We start from the raw sequence: 13,839 nt of genomic DNA on the forward strand, positions 1-13,839 counted from the left end.
ACAACAAAATTGCTGGCTTGCTGATCTTTAAACGTACTGGCACAATACTGTCGACAGATATTAAAGGAGCTTGCTTGAAAAGATGTAGAGATCATAATGAAGCAAGGGATAATTAAAGCAAAGAAACTAAAGCTGGTGAAATTCAAAAAGTACTGCATATGTTATAGGAAATATACCTTTCCCTGCCTAGCTGTGCTCTATTATGTTTCCCACAGTTTCTTTCAAAGTCTCTCTTTGCCTTTCATCTTACACATATTTCAGCACTGTTGTTATGCAAGATGGGGAATCATTCATTTTAATGTGATACTCAGCATAATTCCACAAAAACACAGAGAGGTTACCATTTTACTGGTTATCTAATTAAAAAGCTCTACAATAAAAATTCTTTGCAGCCCCTCGCTGCACACAAAAGATTCAATGCTGCATCTGAAAAGCCACATGTACATAAAAGCACAGAATTTGCAAATGCTTCTGATTTTAGCTTTTTCTTTTTTCTTCCTCTGGTTACAAAAGCCACAGCTATCACTCTTTTTAACCGCTAATAAAAGCAATTTAATGACAGGTAGGTTTGCTGGTTTGTAGCTTCTTTGAACCCTCAACACACTCACTAAAGGAAAGTAACTTTAGCTAGAAAAGAGATCCTCACAGCACTATGGTGAATAATTCATCATTGCATTTTTCTTTTCATCTCATTTTGTGCCAGTAACGCATACAACTGAAAATATTGCAAAATCTAAAAACAACCACCGACAAGGACTTCCAGCAGCAAAATACACATAAAACTAGCAGGCAGGTTTCCCCAGCTTATATAATAACAGCTTTAGCTCAACAGAACCCCCATCACTCACCGAGAACTGAATTCACTTGAACAAAAGCAGAGCCCAGTCACCAAATGCAGCTTCGTAGGACTCTTAATGCGAGATGCTCCTGTCTGCTGTTCAGTTCACACTTGCCTTTATAACTAAACCAACCAACAACATTCAGTTGCTGAACCTGATGAATTATAAAACGGTAGCTCCCAGACTCTCATATTTTACATCACAGGGGGTGGTCATCCAGCATACACACTGCCTGTGTACATATATTCTGCTATAACTCATCCTGATAAACACATCAGTGCTGGCAGCAGTGACAGTAATTGGTGCTCAGGATGTACAAGCACAAACCAATAGAGCACACTCCCACCTTCTGCTCTGTGCAACATCTCTACCTGTCAATCACTGCACCTAGTTAAGGTGGAATGATCAACTGCACTTCAGGGGAGAAGCAAAACTCAGAGGAGAAACCATCTACCAATACGGATTCTTCACTTAAACATTTCTTAATACAGTAGTAAAGGTAGCTTCATCCTCCTCTACACACAGTTTTCATCTTTTTTTTTTTTTTTTTTTAAATCTTCATAAAAATCTTCCCTTCTTAAAGACACAGTTCTTGTTTAGTGACTAACGCAGAGTTCATAACTTCCACTAGCATGAATGGAAATTATTCTGGCAAATTCCATGGACATTAGCAAGGATAACGTGAAAGCATTACTCCAGGCAGAATGACTGTCGAAAGCAATGTACTTGTTAGGTAAAATTATGTGCACATTTTAAAAGCCTCTTAAAAACCCCTGATAGGTTTTAAGAATGTTCTCTAAGTTATAAATATGTGTTTTTAATGGTCTTCGCTTCTGTAACGCTTCCTTTTCTCTCTATGCTTGCACTGTTTTTAAAGTAAATGTATAGATACAAACCAACAGAACCAAACAGCTAAAACTTAGACCCATTAATACAATCAATTAAACATTTTCAAATGGGATTAATTACAGCAATAACATTCACAATCATTGCACACACCACAAATTATCACTCACAATTAGCTCCCAACAAGGAAAACTGGTTATGGTACTGGTAACACACAGCCAGGGATCAGTCACTGCAAAGCGTTTTGTATGGTAAGTCTTTTATGATGGAGCAGAAGTTGCTCTTCCAGAGTTGAGCTCCAGGAATTTTGTATGGATTTTACACAAACTCAAGGCTATTTGTACAAGCGCCGAGTGTGAACGAATGCTTTATTCTATTTCTACATCACTGGTTATGGCTCTCAGAAGGCTCCATTTGGAACCTGAACTTGAGCCAGCTCCTTTCATTCCCCGTGCCTGTAAGACTCTCCCAGTATTTGGTACCACCAAGACAGGATGCGCTTGGGAAGGTGAGCACAGTTGTGTGAGCAGTTGCGCATCGTCTGGATGCTTTTCCGCGAACAACTGGGCTGAGGAATGCAAATGAAGCCTGTGCCGGCAGCCCCAGGCAGAAACCCAACCCTTCTCACCATCTGGACCGACTGATGTGCGTCACGATGTGGGAACAGGGTGTTGCATTTCATGCATAGCAAAAGCAAGTCCTATATATATCCCTTTTCTCCCGTCCTCAGCTGCTTGTTCCCCCCCATTCCTCATTTGTCTCTTTGTGTTCAGCACCTTCACTATCCCAGAAAAAAATTCACTAAAGGCCAGAGGCATGAGCAGTGTTTCTGCATGCGCTACTGACTCTTACTATAGTGGCTTGGATGAAGGAAAAGCTGTGTATAGTTGGGTGGCAGAATGTAGGGGAGACATATCAGGACTTAATCAGAGTAATGGCTGTGATGTCTCTTTCTCAGAGGAAAGGGCAGCTGAGATCCAATAATTGGATTTTCCAGCCATGCTGACTGGGAATAATCCAATATGGGCAGAAAATATTCCAAATGACAGACTCTGGCTCATTAAGAAGGAGCAAAAAGGTCTGCGCCACTGGATTTGTCTTTTAGAGCCAAATTTTATTCTCATGGGTATACACATTTCACTTGCAAATCATGGAGATTCTCTAAAATGGCCCAAACACAACAGTTTGTTGTCTCGTGCACTAATTAGAGTTTTCTGACCTATTTTTCATAAAAGACAGTTTCAAACCATATGTGCCAGAACGCCCTAAATGGCATCTATTTTCCTTTTTTTTTTTTGGCCTTCACCATTCAGGTTTGAAGAGGCTTCCTAAAAGGAGACTGAGGGGGGACCTTATCACTCTCTACAACTGCCTGAAAGGAGGTTGTAGCCAGGTGGGGGTCGGTCTCTTCTCCCAAGCAAGAAGTGATAAGACAAGAGGAAACGGCCTCAAGTTGCACCAGGGGAGGTTTAGATTGGATATTAGGAAAAATTTCTTCACTGAAAGGGTGGTCAAGCATTGGAAGAGGCTGCCCAGGGAGGTGGTTCATTCCCCTTCCCTGGAAGTAGTTAAAAGATGCGTAGACATGGCTTAGGAACGTGGTTTAGTGGTGGACTCAGCAGCATTAGGTTAACGGTTAACTCTATGATCTTAAAGGTCTTTTGCAACCTAAAAGATCCCACAATCCTATGGCACTGCCTTATAATAATTTAGTGCAGCATGATTAAGACACAAGAAAAGCTTGTTGAATCTCCTTGACCAGTGTAACATTAACCCTTAAATTCAGCTCACGTTTATTGAAGTACAGGTTTGTAAAACTGACCACTATCACAATAATGTAAGACACTGCAATATTTCATAGCTGTGTGTAGGAGGCATGTATAAACCACAGTCTGTGGTATTACACAAGAGCCACAATTCCAAGAAAAGCTGCTACCCTGTTTCATATTAACTTGCAATTTTTAATTAGTTATACTGGCTTCTGTATTACCTTTCCATGGGAAATATTTCATAGTTGATACTGCCATAATAGTCGACAATGTGGTGATCTGTAAAACTGCTACCTTCGCAGTGAACAGATATGATCATCACACAGCCCAAGTCCTCGGGGCTCTGTTCATACATTCTGGTGCAGAATGTGAGATTTCACATTCGAACTTACTCGTTTCATTGGCAGGTGTGTGAAAATCCCATATGGCTGCCAGATTCCTGTATACCTACATATATAGAGAGTATGTATTTTTAAGGCATTTGTAACAAACACACTTGTTATAGACTTGGAGGTTCTTTGCTTCAAGCTTCAAACTAGAAATCATCTAAAAATGAAAAAAAAAAAAAAAAGGCAAAAATGTTCCCATTTGCTGCCATAACATGACTCCTTTCTTCCACGGTCACGTGGACTATACTGACTACACATCATAACATCCTATTTTCTATCTGAAGTGAGCACACAGATCACTGAGGAAAAATCAGGGCATTCAGCTGGAATAACAAGAGTTGTTAACTTTTCTGCTCAAGAAGCAGCTAAGGAAAATTCAAATTGAGAGTAACTACAGGCAGATTTGATACTACCGAGATCACGAATTAGCTAGTACGGTTACCTCACATCCCAGTGAGGCAAAACTAGATCTCCAGGATCTCCACAGTGTAGACCCAGAGTTCCGGGTGAATAAATGTGCACCAGAGATAATTTCCAGCCTACGCCAGATAGTATGGATGGTCGGTACACCAGTCAGTAATTCTTGCCACATGGCCTAAGATGCTATCTTGAAAACTAAAGAAGTGTTTATTAAGTACCTTTCATTTAGCAATTATGATCCTGAATTCCTTTAGTGAATTTGTGTCACTTTTACACTGGCTAAAGGATATGCTCTTTTCATCTGATAGCCTGTTGATGGCACTGTCAGGGAGTATCTCTCAAGCAAAGAGCCCAGCAGGATTTAAAAAAAGGACTGGGCATTTGTCAGACAATAACATCCAGAAGAACAGTACTAACAAGAAACTTTAAGCTTTCCAATGATCAGGGGATCTGAAAAGACTTTGTTTCTTATGGATGTTTCTCCTGTGATTTCAGGCTCAACACTGTTCTGCCCCAGTCTGCGGCATTTCACAACAGCCCAGCTTCTCCTGGGCCCTTGACAAGACAAAACCCAGCACCTGAAGGGCTGCAGGTCACTAATCAGGTCATTGCTCACCTTCCTCCCAGCAAAGGCACTAATTCAGCTCTCCCTCCCTAGTCCAGCTAAGAATTGCCAGGAAATCTGCATGAGCTTAGTTAATTTGAGACCTACCTTTTTAAAAATGAAAATCAGCTGAGCATACTTGTAAAGGTCTTTTATTACATTTGATAAAGCTCACCACTAGTTACAGGGAATTTCAACACCGGTACTCTCTGAAGGGTAGTAGGGTGAGATGGGGTCATCCTTGTACCTTTTGGGTACAGAAATTTATCAGACTTTTAATTCCAGCTGAGACCACTGAGGATTTATGAATTTCACAAGCCACTCACTCCACTGTCTGTGATCTGAATCCAACAAAAATTTGTCCTTTTACAAATACACAGTAAAATAGTACCACACACTGTCAGACAGAATTCATTGCTGTAACCTATATACATCATGCATTGCAAAATAAACAGCAGTGGCAATGTAAATGAATTTAATTGCCATAGCGAGGCATTGGGGAAATTAGTTTCCTTTCAATATAGCACACTTGCAATTCCATTTAAAAACAGTTTTAAAATAGTTTTAGTTTCTAAGTTTAATCCTCATAAGTAGAAATGAATAAAACTGTGTATGTAGATTAATTAATAAATTAGCTAGCACAGGGCTTTGAAGATGTAAAGGACTGTACAAGTGCCATTACTATAATAATATTTTTCTGTATTACAGTACTTTTGTTCCTCAAGTGATATCTTTCTTGCTGCAAATGCAACCTCAAGTCCTCTTTCTGAATGAGGACTGTGTTTGAAAAAATACAGAAAAAGGAGAATTAAAGAGGATATTCAGCGAGGTCTGAATGAACAGACACCGGAGAGAGCAATTCCAGTTGATCAAGGGCAACGACAAGAACTTGCTTTGCTAGTTAGGAAGGCTGAATTCTCTTAATGGTGGCTTCATAGTCTCAAGAATATGAATGATCTTATCAGTAATAAAGAAGAGCTGCTAAAAGGAAGGAAGGCCAGATGGCGCTTTCCCTAGAGCCTCTGGAGAGGCTGCCTGGATTTGATTTGAAAAGCCTTTTATAGCACCCCATGAACCTGGAATACTACAGCTGCTCATTTTTAAGCCAGTCTGAGACTTTGTATGAACGTTCATTTTCTGTATGGCTTAGATCGGTTCAGCTGGCTAGAAGAACTGAGAAACTTGGGAGGATATAGTTCAGCATCCAGAATTGGGTGGTTTTTTTTGTTGTCTGGACTTTCATTTTGCCTTTAACCCTATGTTTCTCGTTTTCTTTCAAATAGGTTAAATTTGTCTGAAGCTCGATACTCAAATCCAAAATGAATCATAGAGGACTTACTAACTCCAAGAGCTGGAAAAGTAGCTGAAGATCCATTTTGTATTAGGTAAAAATTAGATTCAGTACCAAACCACACAAGCACCTTTTACACAAACTGGAGGCCCCACAGCCAAATCATTTATAAGCCTGGTGCCGGGAGCAAATGAGTTAACATCTTTGTATGGTGAGGAATGGTGGAGAGTCATGAAGATCCTCCTGAGATTCGCAGTTTATCTTTGCGTGCACTCTGTGGTGGGAGGAGTAGGTGGCTGATTTGGGGAAGAAGTACAGCACAGGAATGATACACTTGACTCCTCTGAGGATGGTGATGAAAATCTGTCAGCTTGGCATAGTCCTTCACGTTACCTACAGCAATTACTGATGCATGGAGAAAGTAACAACTCTACAGACATGACCATAAGAGGCACGGTACGTGTGGCGGAGAGAGAGATCTGGTATAATGAAGGCGGCCATGGCAGTGCTGCAAGGGGCTATCCATGGAAAGGGACACAAGAGCAGCACACAGAACAGCCTTCATGAGAAAACTGTGAAATTCAGGCCTGCATTTGTGGTAGACTGCAAAAAATAAGCGGCATTGCCTGAGGATGCCTTCTGCGCTGGTTGTGGCAATGAGCTAGCACAGGAATCATTACGCACACAGTTTTAGATTAAGTTTTCCCCTCCTACAGTTTTCTTTCAGGAAAGAAAATTTGAAGCCTGGATGACTAAGTACAATGCAGATGGCAGAGGAATGTAGAGATACCCGTGCTAGCTCCAAATGAGCTAGCTTAGATGCCACCACGAGTGAATTTAACCTACTCATACTGAACTCCATGGTTATGCTGTTCCTGGTGCCTGAACGTGTAAAGTGATCTGTGATCCAGAGAAGCCGAGGCAGGACAGCAGGTGATACTCAAGCCAGGCCTGTGCCAGCCATTATTTCAAATTTACTTCTGCAGGTTTTTTTGCCATTGCTTGCAAGTGTGCCAAGAAAGTACCTCCCAGCAAGGAAGAATGTATGCGACTGCAGGAGCGGCGGAGTGAAGTGTTGCTCTGAAAAGAAAGGAAGAAATAACTGCTCTGCTGGGGCATGGCAAACCCTCCCTCAGCTCAGCAGGAATCATTTGCAGCCTTGCATGGTTCACAGGACTGCTGAAACTGCAGATTTACTGTCTTGGCTCTAATGGCAGACTAATTAATTCAGCTCTCAGCTGAAACCCTTTTGTGTAGCTCAGGGTGATGATACCCTGGTGAACATGCTTCGAAAGGACTTTCGTGCTCAGTATAGCCCTGTGCTGTCTGGGCACTCTGAAGGCAGGATGGCAACGATACTCCATCAGCAGTAACCATGAAGTGGGAAACATCTGTCACCCCATCACATTTGTACCTGGCAACTAACTTCCACAGAGTCTGAGCCAAGCTGGGAACTTAAGGACAAGCCACCATTTTGTAAGGGTTGTGTCTGGTGGGACCCAGGAACCAGGACGCTGATTAGATGTTCTGTTCTTGAACTACTTACAGCTTGAGGATTAATTAGGAGTGGGAAAGTGCTATAAGACCTTTAACTGAAGAGCTGAAGAATTAAAGGAGGTGAAATAGAAATACTTATTCTCACTACAGCATCAGAAACTCTGAGTGAAACCCTCCTGAAATAACTAACTCTGCGTAGATACAACCAGAACATTTTGTTAATATTTCTTAAATGATGTAGTGGGATTTATCAGGAAATAATGAAGAAATGAACAGAGAGACTGTAGGTGTTAAGGCTGAGGAGGTGTCCCTGCCCATGGCAGGGGGGGTTGGGACTAGATGATCTTTTAAGGTCCTTTCCAGCCCAAACCAGTGTATGGTTCTGCGTGCAGTTCTCCGCACTTCAATTTATAGCTGTCTAATCCTGTGCTCTAACCAGCTTTCTGCTAGATGCCTGAACTGGAAGCAAACAAAGGCCAAAGATAAAAGTTAAGAGCAGCAGTGGGGAGATGGAAGGTTGATTGCCTTCTCTCCCTCGTGCTCATGATTCCACAACTTTTTTAGCAGAGTGCCCTGGCAAAGGGAAGCAGCAGCAAACAGCAGTAGCTGAGAACACGGGATGTTTGCTGCAGGAGTTTTGTTCCTGCGTGTCCTGGGATGGATGCTGCATCTCAGTTTCTCAGCTCAGCACTGCTTCATGCAGCTACTGTGAAGGTACATTATTATTTTTAGTGTATTTAAGCATTAATGCTGCTGGCCACCAAAGCACCATCAACGCAAATAGTTCTGCAAGAGTTGGAGGGTCCAAGCAGTGATTTTTTTCCAGTATTTTCTGTTTTTAACCACATTAGGAAAAAAAAAATAATCCTTTGGCCCTCCCAATGTTAATATTGCATAGTAGACAGTAATATACGTCAGTCTGAGGGATATAGAGGAAACAATACAAAAAGCACTGTCACTGGGCACAGATACAAATTAAAGGAACGTTTTCAGCTCCAGTTCTCAGAGAACACACTTACTGGCCTTTAAATGTAATTTGGGGGTGGAATAATCAGAAGTGACATACTTGAATGAGAGCAATAAAAACACAGTGACCCTGAGGTGAGCATGTGGAAAGTGGACAATCCATATTGCTTTGTGCTGGCACCAAACAAGGACTTAACAACAATGTATAAAAATGCAGCAAGATGATGAAACCGGGCTACTTTTGAAGGAAACAATATGACCCTTACAAAGAAAGCACTGTCTACAGTCTGCTGTGAAAGGACAGGGCAGTCGGGAAGGTGGCTTCTTGCAGAGACTGGAGCCAGTTTCACACCTCAATGGATGGGATGTGTCCTGGCAATATGTGACCCTATGGATATTCTCTTAGAAAGTAAAAACTACGTCCTTGAAAGTACCAGCAAAATTCCAGGCATGCAAAAATTAGTTAGCTTGTACCAGAAACTTATGAGGGAAAAAAATTATTTTGCTTTTTACCAGTAAATTTAATTACTTTGTTTCCCATGAGCATCCCATTGGACTGCTGCACTTCAGCTCTTACCCACTGAAATAACAAGGACTTTTAGGAGGATGAAAAATGCAAATCCTATGTGTGTGTTTACACTGCACTACCTATATCCTAATAAAAAGAAGAGACTTGTAAATAAAGCTTTTCTCAGTATGACCGACCAGCAGAGCTGAGCAAATAATTTGCAGTGAATGTATGGTTTCTTCTCCGTTTTTTTTTTTTGTTTGTTTCTTTTTTCCAGTTTTTTTTGTTGTTGTTTTCACAAATTAATGATCATACAGGAGTTAGTAGATGCCTTCTGCCTACAGATAATTTATGAACATTATGTTTGTATTTATAGTATGAGTTTTTCATAATCATATTCTATTTCTTCATTTCCTGCCTGGTGAGGTGTAAATATTAGCATTACATTTCTTGGTCAAATATTCCTGTGAAAGATGTTAATTATAAAAATATTACTAACAATAAGTTCATTCAGACACTGGATGGAAATTAAATGCAAATGACAAAAACAGATGAATCATTCAATTATATATGCATATTTCTTGTAAAGTTTTTGAGATACATGTTTGGCTTTTCTCAGAAACATAAGAAACGTAATTTTGGAAATTAAATCATAATTAACATTTTTCTTCCTATATCATAATTCCTATACAAATACCATATAGAATGAAGAATGTACTTTTATACCCGGCTTGGTTTGCAGTTAATTGATTTTGAAATAAGCGTCTGGTTTTAAACTACAATCTTGTTGACTTAAGAAGGCTTGGAGAAAGTTAGGGAAAATCAATTAAATGTATGAAGTCAATGTGTGTAAAATTCACAGCATGTTAATATTCATGGAGTCACTTCAGGGTCTTTCTTTGATTGAAACTACCAGAAATTAAGGCCTTTTTTCTGGAAGGATTAAATCCATTTGGAATCTTAATATGCACTAATTTAACACAGTGCTCCCTACAAATAATTGATTTTCTTTAGCTTCCCTTTTACAACTGGTCAACAAAATTAACAGCTTCCTGTGGGAAAGGAACATCAACTGGCATTAGACAGGATGCCATCACCAGAAATTATTTCTGACCTTTCCAACCAAAACAAAATCCTTTCTTCCCATGTAGCAGTAATAAGGGACACAGCTTATGTTCAGTTCATTAAAATTTAGGTATATATGTTATAAAGAAAAATCACAGAGGGAAAAGCCATTGAAAACCTCAGATTAATCGTTAATTTTGTACTGAGGAAGAAAAATGCCACCATACAGTTTATAATCACCAATGACAGCACTGACAGTTGAGAAAATATCACTTTAAAAAGCTATGTTTTTCTTTGAAGCAATGTTACTGTGAATGTCCCATGTTAAACTAATGATTTTTCTGAACTATGTGTTAAATATTATGACTGCTGAAATCTAAAGCACGTTTCACGTTATTTTCCAGATTTGAGGACGCTCTAATTACAGCTGAGCGGTAATCTGCTATGTGAAGGCAGGTCCTGCATGTATTGAACATTATTGGGACTAGGATAGCTTTACAGTCCAGGTGAAACTTGACAGACTCATTGATCTAATATTGCCAAAAGGTACTTCACCTCTGCAGCTTCATGTTAGCATGAGAGGAGAAAAACGACACAATTATTCCACTTACAGTTTCTCCAGTTCTCTGTTTCCAGAGATCTTTGATTCTAACCATAACATAAAAGGGATACTTTGCATTCTGGCACTTTATTGGGTTTTTTTGGTTTGGTTTTTTTTTAATTATTATTTTTCAGGCAGGTTTTCTATGCAGAGCTAGGAAATGGAGCTACACTGAGAAAGCTTATTTCCCACAATTTTGATATTTTGGCGATTGGCTTAAAAATCAAATGTAGATTTGAAAAACCCCTGCCAAACACCAGGTGGTATGTGGCATGCACATCCAGCCTGGGGTGGTCCCTAAGTACTACTGACTGGGGGATGACACTGCTCAGCAGCTTGGGGGGGGACCTCCCCAGGAAAACAGAGCTGCTAGGAGCCAGAAACCCATGGACTATGCCGGCACTTCAGCAAGATCATAATATCCTGCCAAAACATACCCTACCAAAACATTTTTCCCTTTAGTCCTAACGTGAAGGACAAGTAGAGCAGGCAGTTTACTGGGAACACAGGAGGTGCTTGTTAGGTGTCTACTAATAAATAGGAACCATTCCTTTACCGAGAGGGTGGTCAAACACTAGAAGAGGCTTCCTAGAGAGGTGGTCGATGCCCCAAGCCTGTCAGGGTTTAAGAGGCATTTGGACAATGCCCTTAATAACATGCATTAACTTGGTCAGCCCTGAATTGCTCAGGCAGTTGGACTAGATGATCCTTGTAGGTCCCTTCCAACTGAAATCATTTATTCTCAATAGTAGTGTCATCAAGAAAATAATGATTATTAGAAGAATTAGGACTTTCTCTGCAAAGGAAGCTATACCCTCAATGATTGTCCCAGAAATTAAACATCCAGATACACTAACATATCTGGGCCCAAGATATTACGCTGTTGACAGTTCCTAAATCAGTGTTATATGTAATAAGGTGTTCATTTCTGTGTTCACTTTTTTCCCCTCTGCAACACGTAAGCAGTGCCTGTTGATAGTACCCAGATGCAGCATTGTCAGCGAACGATTTCTCCTATTACATGACATGTATCCTTTCCAAGAATAATAAATATTTTAATGGAGTACATGTGACAAATAAAGGCCCATAGGTGATCTTTCATCATTTATCTTTTACTCATTTTGTCGTGATTTTACTGGTTTAGCATAAAAATGCTACTGAGAGAGAGAAAACCAAAATAAATATCTTAGGGATAGCTTCTCAGCCAAGTAGCATTTGGGGCTTTAGAATGGGAAAAGGAAAACTCAGCACGATTTCTCAGCTATTTTAGTCCAGATACCTACACAAATCCAAACCATCTTGGCAAACACAAACCAACCTCAGTTGCATATATATCAGAAAGGAAGAGAATTAACAGGCAATTTCTCAATATATTTTATGCAAGCTTTCTAACCCACTCTCTCACTTTTTGGTCTCCTTTGCCAGCAGCATTAAAAATTAACTCTTCTTGCAGAAAACATGGGGGCTATCTGTTTGCTCTCCTGCTTAAAGCAACTCCATAACCAAGACCATCTACCTTCTGCCCCCAGCAACAGCCAGGTTTTCAGGGATCCTCAGTTCAGAGCAAGAAATATTGTGTGCCTGTCTTTAGAAATGTATTTTTAGATAAAAGTTTTATCCTTTTTTTGATTTAAACATTTTCTGGAGAACTTATTACCAGGCTCTATATGATAAAAATATGAACTAATAATTCAACAGTGGTTTTGCTGGAGAAGTTTTCTACTGTAAGAAGGTTTCTAAATACTTATCTAGCTATCCTGAAAGGCAATTTTTAAGCAGAGGAATCTTTACACCCTTCACATATCCTGTACTCTTAAATGAAGACACATTACCTTATACACATGCAATACAAAACTGAAACATTCAGTTTTCACTGAATGGATAGAACCCGAGATCTACCCATATTAGTAAATCTCATGCAAAATAAGCCAGGTTTGAAGGTTAATTTCCTAGTGCCTTCATTAAGATATGATTACTTACCATAGCACATTATGTATCATAGTGTTCTATCCACATGAAACATGCTTCAAAAGACAGGTAACGGAAGTCTCTCAAAGTAATTTCAGCACAATACCCAAGCATTATTCGCAAAGCTACAGACTTTCACGGTGGACTACATGAGATGCACTGTTAAATTATTAATTATATCTATTGAGTTGAAATGGAAGCATATCTAGTCTGGCTGCTGTCATAGTGATAATTTTGTTCTTAACAAGTTTGAATTTCCTCTATTGTGTCCATTGCCTCCCACTCCATCACTGTGCATCCCTGCTAAGCCTCTGGCTCTTCTCTACCTGGCAGTTGAAAACAGCAACAAGATCCTCCCTCCCTTTGAGCACAAAGCTTCAAGATTTATTTATTTACTTGGAAAACAAGCTTAGAGACATGTAAAAGAAGAAATTGTGGTTTTGAAAAACATTTTACAGCTATGAAACATTGTGGTAATTGAGTAATTCACAGCAGTTAAATGGACTTGTGTCTGTCTGCATGAGCAGCCAGAGGGGTATTCATGGAAGGTCTGTGCTAGGTAGCAGCACAGGTACAAGTAGAAAATGTGGTTCATTTCCTAAGAATTGCTTTCAAAAGCACATCAGCACTGGGAAGAAAGGTGGATTTTAGGTCCAAAAGTGCTATTTGATCCTTTGGCTTTGTTCACCTAGTTGTATCTCACCATAGTTCACAAAATGATTGATAGCACACATTAAAGTTGTAAAAAAGATCTGCGTTCATCAAAAATCACAAAGCTACGTAAACTTATGCAAATGAGCACATTGTGCAGCATTCAATCAATAATACATAGGCAAATTAGAGGTTACCCTCCAGTTTCTGTCAGGCCGACAGTTCAAGAGCTACAAAGACTGTATGGTGCCAACAGGTTGCGTAGCACACAGCAGCATCTAGCTGCCTGGAGATCTCCAACTGAGTCTTTGTTCCTGGTTCTCTGACATTCTGACTGCAGGGGGAAAATGTACTTTAGAAAAAAAAAAAAAAAGATTTTAAAAAATCTTTATACCATACGTTCACGTTCTGCACTTTTGGAATCT

At 39.9% G+C, this 13,839-nt stretch overlaps 1 protein-coding gene across 23 annotated transcripts in view; it reads right to left on the reverse strand.

Moving 5' to 3' along the window:
* DLG2 (discs large MAGUK scaffold protein 2) overlaps positions 1-13,839 on the reverse strand; it is a 1,040,329-nt gene that overhangs the window by 125,949 nt on the left and 900,541 nt on the right. The window contains exon 1 of one of the 23 annotated variants that reach the window (XM_027779444.2): positions 849-1,176. The exons of the other annotated variants lie outside the window; for them this stretch is intronic. The gene's annotated coding sequence lies outside the window, so the exon portion shown is untranslated. Of the gene's footprint in view, positions 1-848; positions 1,177-13,839 lie in introns of those variants that run through there. 23 annotated transcript variants of the gene reach the window in all.

Source organism: Falco peregrinus, chromosome 4 (genome assembly GCF_023634155.1).
Source record: "Falco peregrinus isolate bFalPer1 chromosome 4, bFalPer1.pri, whole genome shotgun sequence".
Classification (NCBI taxonomy): domain Eukaryota; kingdom Metazoa; phylum Chordata; class Aves; order Falconiformes; family Falconidae; genus Falco; species Falco peregrinus.